Source organism: Phyllobates terribilis, unplaced genomic scaffold (assembly GCF_046119375.1).
Source record: "Phyllobates terribilis strain yellow unplaced genomic scaffold, ASM4611937v1 Scaffold_1__5_contigs__length_1240528914, whole genome shotgun sequence".
NCBI lineage: Eukaryota > Metazoa > Chordata > Amphibia > Anura > Dendrobatidae > Phyllobates > Phyllobates terribilis.
In genome coordinates this window covers 1,071,206,101-1,071,212,048 of record NW_027362761.1, presented here as the reverse complement: position 1 = coordinate 1,071,212,048, position 5,948 = coordinate 1,071,206,101, and the positions used below count along the sequence as shown (strand labels likewise).

The following is a 5,948-nucleotide window of genomic DNA, read 5'->3' as shown; positions in this document are numbered from 1 at the left end:
TACAAAAGAATAATCATGCCAACCGACAGTAATGTAAAATAGTTGGAAAATAAACTGTGCTTATTGAGAACCAGTGAAACTAAGACCAAGAAAGATTAAAGAAAATCTCCGTTATATGCTTTTTTGCCAGATAATCAAAAAGAAAAAAAAAATGAAGTCACAATTTGTATGTTTTCTACACACTTGTTTGCTGTAACAGTATATTTTATACTTTATGGCTGTTGTGGATGTGACTTTTTTCACAGACCAGAAAGTGGGCCTTTTGTATGTATCAGTTTTTCCTACTCCAGCATTAAAGAGGTTGGCCACTACTTCATAAGTCCCTTTCATGTGAACTAACTGCCATATTTAAATGGAATCTGTCAGCAGGTTTTTGCTACCTCATATTATAGCAGCATAATATAGGCAAGGAGACCCTGAATCCTAGGATGTATCACTTAGTTTACTGGGTCCAGCTGTTCTGATACAATCAGAAAGCTGAGAAAGCTAACCCCACCCACACCAGGCTCTCAGTGTACACAGTCCATAGACAATGAGCTGCTTATCACAGAAGGGGGCGGAGTTGGACTTGCAAGCACACTGCCAGCTAGTCACAGCAATGATAATCACAATGTGATTAAAGCTTCAGTCTAAGTAAACAACACCTAACAACTAGACATGTGACACATCATTGATTTCAGTGTTTTAACCCCTACCGTTTTTGTGTTTTTTGGTCCCCTTTCCCCCCGAGCCATAACTTTTTTATTTTTCTGTCAATATGGCCATGAAAGGGGTTGTTTTTTGCTGGACAAGTTGTACTTTGGAAAGGCACCATTGATTTAACAATATAGTGTACTGAAAAATGGGAAAAAAATTCCAAGTGCGGTGAAATTGCAAAAAAAGTGCAATTCCACAATCGTTTTTTGGGTTTTTATTTACCATGTTCACTAATGTTATATTCGCCGCTTCGCTATGACCCTAAAATACAGTATATCTCAAATATTTGATCAATGCAAACCCCAATATTCATCACTGACCACTGGCTCCAGAGTGTCTGAGATAATTCCTTTGAACAGAGGAAGCTTCTGTACTTCTCCGCCTCTGGACTTGGTGGTTAGCTTTCATCAGATTCCCTGTAGTAACTACCTGTTCACAGCAGGAGGTTCTACTTCAAAGGAGGTCGAAGTGTTAGCTCTTTCTCACTTCACCAGTTATAATTAATCCCATATATTCAATGTTAGGGTGCTATGTCCCCCCTCCGAAGATGTCTTTATGGAGTTTACAATTTTGCATACAATTTTACATACACATGAATTTTATATTCTATATGTTTTTGCCTGGGTCTATCTTTACATTTGTCACGGTGAACGGGGTTTCAAGTTTCCATATGTTTTTACCCGATTTATTATTTGCAACTTTCTCAAAAGTTACAAACTTTGTCGCAAATATACTCCAGTCTCTCCCCTATAGTAATTACAGGTACCTCAAATAGTTTATCAGAATGTTTGCATCATTTACCTAATTGTGCAAATCTTTACACTAAAAAAGGTTAAAGAAAGAAAATAAAAACATTTTTCACCTTTTCACAATTCATCCGTGGTCTCCATTTTTAGGTTTTTGGAGCAAACATTACCCAGCTGCAAATGCCACAAAATAGAAAATGATAAATCAGGGCCTTTGAGTATTACCCAGACTCTCCATGCAGTCCTAGAGACCTTACCTAGATGCTTCTGGAAATGCCACTGGTAAAAATGGTATGACTGTCAGCAATGCTGGGGGCGCGAATGTAACACTGGTGGATGTGTACCCACTGCACCACAGGCTGGGCTTACCCTAGAGGGGTGTGACTAAGTGACTACCTGTTTTTTACTATAGCCCCAGGAGGTGAGGATAGGCTTGGCTGCAGGTAGTCACCAGATACCACTCCAGGGCAGACCCTGGGACTGCAGCAGCTGACAAGAGGGTCAGATGCATGGGAACGTGGTACAGGAGGGCAAAATAAAAAAATGTGGTTAGTGGGTCCAAGGTCGGGGCAGGCAAACACAGGTTCAGGATACGTAGCTGAGGTCAGGAGCGGAGAGGTCAGAAAGAGGGGGTACACAACCGGGTCAGTAAAGGGAGAAATAAACAGACAAGCAGGTCTCTAGCTGAACAAACAGGCTAGGAACCAACGTTCGGGAAAGGAGTGGTGGGTGGAGCTGCCAGATATAGAGCCTGCTGGCACTGGATTGGCCAGGGAACCAAATCTCTGCAGGACACAGCAGGGTTAAATTCCTGTGGAGACCAGCGATGCCCTACTAAGGCAAAATGGAAATCATCCTAAGATGCAGCAGTGCTGCAAGAGGCATAACTCGGCAAGCCACGTGATGACCACTGTGAGTAGGGCAGAAAGGTTACCGCTGTGACACTGTCCCTTAGTTGAATATCCAAGCCAGGTAATTTCAATATTCAATATTCAATATTCAAAGACGGGCCCAATTTTAAGGGTTAGTGATCTGTGCGATCATACAGGGTGTACCAACAATACTGTGCAAAAGGAGCCAACTCATATCCTAGCAGTTGATCCTATCCTGAATTTTATTAGCATGTTTATAGCACTAATGAAATGATATGATATGAAGCTGCTATCTAAGCAGTGTATGGTGATATTTAGGAATTGTGCAGCACTACTATAATATGGTATTTTTGCAGTATATGTGGTGTTGTATACAATTGCTTCTCACAAAATTAGAAAGTCCTCAAAAATTTAATTTATTTCAGTTCTTCAATACAAAAAGTGAAACTCATATATTATATAGAGTCATTACAAATAGCGTGATCTATTTCAAGTGTTTATTTCTGTTAATGTTGATGATTATGGCTTACAGCCAATGAAAACACAAAAGTCATTATCTCAGTAAATGAGAATAATTAACAAAAAACACCTGAAAAGGCTTCCTAAGCGTTTAAAAAGGTCCCTTAGTCTGTTTCAGTAGGCTCCACAATCATGAGGAAGACTGCTGACTTGACAGATGCCCAGAAGGCAGTCACTGACACACTCCACAAGGAGGGTAAGCCACAAAAAGTCATTGCTAAAGAAGCTAGCCGTTCACAGAGTGCTGTATCCAAGTGTATTATTGGAAAGTTGAGTGGAAGGAAAAAGTCTGGTAGAAAAAGCTGTACAAGCAACCAGGATAACCGCAATGTTGAAAGGATTGTTAAGAAAAGGACATTCAAAATTTTGGGGGAGATTCACTGCTGTTGGAGTCATTGCTTCAAGAGCCACCACACACAGTCATATCTAGGACATGGGCTACAAGTGTCGTATTCCTTGTGTCAAGCCACTCATGACCAATAGACAACGCCAGAAGCGTCTTACCTGGGTCAAGGAGAAAAAGACCTGGACTGTTGCTCAGTGGTCCAAGGTGTTGTTTTCAGATGAAAGTAAATTTTGCATTTCTTTTGGAAATCAAGATCCCAGAGTCTGGAGGAAGAGTGGAGAGGCCACAATCCAAGCTGCTTGAGGTCTAGTGTGAAGTTTCCACAATCAGTGATTGTTTTTGGGGAGCCATGTCATCTGCTGGTGTAGGTCCACTGTGTTTTATCAAGACCAAATAGGAAGTTTTGCTTTTTAGTGCCAATTTATTTATACAAATGAAATGTAGAAAAAATAACAGTGGTGAAGGCGACAATAGGTAGACGTTTCGGCCACACTGGCCTTATTCATTAAGTCGCTACTGCAAAAAAGATAAATAGCATGATGAGAAAAAAATATAACAAAAGATGCATAGTTGAAAGTCATACATAAGAATACATCTCGGTTGACACTGAGTTACGAAAGAGGTAGGTAACGGAATAGACGGTGTCAAAAAAAGAGAGGAGGAGAAAGGGGGGATGGAAAGGGGAGGGAGAGAGGAGGGGGGGTTGGGGTGGAGGGCTGGGATAGGATGGAGGCAGAGGAATATTATATACAAATAAAAGCAGTTAAAAACAGTCAAGGTATACCAGGGGGAGCACAGGTATTTGAGTATAGGGGGTTCCTTACTTGTATCAAGTTTATTTTAGCAGGAAGGCACCATAGAAGGTAGAGAGCAGTTCCAGTCAGAAGCTGCAACAATGAGGGGATACGGATCAGTATCATGAGGCATGGGGTAGAATGCCTAAGTTGGTGGATATAAGTACCTTAACAAAAGACAGGGGTTCATCAGCCTGTGGAGAGCTGAAATAGAAGTATTGCCGGTTACCAGTGCTGTCAAAGGGTTTGGATAAGGGGTAAAGCCCATAGAGGTCAATAAGTACCTGCAGTTCCTGTATCAGGGGTGTCTCTAGATGGGGAGTCCCATAAATGGTAGAAGTGGAGGGTACAGGCAGCGTTCCCAGGTTAGGCTGTTGGTAGTGTGGGAGTCAGGCTGCCTTATGTACACAGTGCTGCAGGAAGTGCGTCATCAGGGGGCGTGTCCCGGAAGTTGCATGTTGCTGGTTCGTCATGTGACAGTGGACAGTGACAACCACTGTCACATGACGAACCATGTACTTATATCCACTAACTTAGGCATTCTACCCCATGCCTCATGATACTGATCCGTATCCCCTCATTGTTGCAGCTTCTGACTGGAACTGCTCTCTACCTTCTATGGTGCCTACCTGCTAAAATAAACTTGATACAAGTAAGGAACCCCCTATATTCAAATACCTGTGCTCCCCCTGGTATACCTTGACTGTTTTTAACTGCTTTTATTTGTATATAATATTCCTCTGCCTCCATCCTATCCCAGCCCTCCACCCCAACCCCCCCTCCTCTCTCCCTCCCCTTTCCATCCCCCCCTTTCTCCTCCTCCCTTTTTTTGACACCGTCTATTCCGTTACCTACCTCTTTCGTAACTCAGTGTCAACCGAGATGAATTCTTATGTATGACTTTCAACTATGCATCTTTTGTTATATTTTTTTCTCATCATGCTATTTATCTTTTTTGCAGTAGCGACTTAATGAATAAGGCCAGTGTGGCCGAAACGTCTACCTATTGTCGCCTTCACCACTGTTATTTTTTCTACATTTCATTTGTATAAATAAATTGGCACTAAAAAGCAAAACTTCTTATGAGTGTGCGATGAATTAATTTTTACGTGATTTGAGGACATTTCCAGTCCATTGCATCTGCACCTCAACTCTATTTGACAGTGTGCACGCTAATTTTCTATTTACTTATCAAGACCAAAGTCAGTGCAGCCGTCTACCAGGACATTTTAGAGCACTTCATGCTTCCCTCTGCTGACAAGCTTTTTGGAGATGGAAATTTCATTCTCCAGTAGGACTTGGCATCTGTCCACACTGCCAAAAGTACCAATACCTGGTTTACACACAACAGTATCACTGTGCTTAATTGGCCAGCAAACTCGCCTGACCTTAACCCCATAGAGAATCTATGGGGTATTGTCAAGAGGAAGATGAGAGACACCAGACCCAACAATGCAGACGAGCTGAAGGCTGCTATCAAAGCAACCTGGGCTTCCATAACACCTCAGCAGTGCCACAGGCTGATCGCCTCCATGCCACGCCGCATTGATGCAGTAATTGATGCAAAAGGATCCCTGACCAAGTATTGAGTGCATTTACTGAACATACATTTCAGTAGGCCAACATTTCAGATTTTGAAAACATTTTTTAAGCTGTTGTTATAAAGTATTCTAATTTACTGAGATAATGACTTTTGTGATTTCATTGGCTGTAAGCCATAATCATCAACTTTAACAGAAATAAACACTTGAAATAGATCACTGTGTTTGTAATGACTCTATATAATATATGAGCTTCACTTTTTGTATTGAAGGACTGAAATAAATTAAATTTTTGAGGATATTCTAATTTTGTGAGAAGCACCTGTAGTTGTTGTTATTTAAACCTCATACTGCATGGTGCTTATAATCACACACTGTCACCTCTGACTTGAGGTTAGTCAGAAGTAACGATCACAATGGTGGCGCAGGACTGG

At 41.5% G+C, this 5,948-nt stretch overlaps 1 long non-coding RNA gene across 1 annotated transcript; it reads right to left on the bottom strand.

The window, feature by feature from the left end:
- Positions 1-3,580: 3,580 nt before the first annotated feature.
- Positions 3,581-4,090, bottom strand: LOC141172541 (uncharacterized). The gene is made up of 2 exons (XR_012252484.1): positions 4,004-4,090; positions 3,581-3,695 (listed from the first exon to the last, which is right to left on the bottom strand). It is a non-coding gene; the product is annotated as an uncharacterized lncRNA (long non-coding RNA).
- Positions 4,091-5,948: the final 1,858 nt, after the last annotated feature.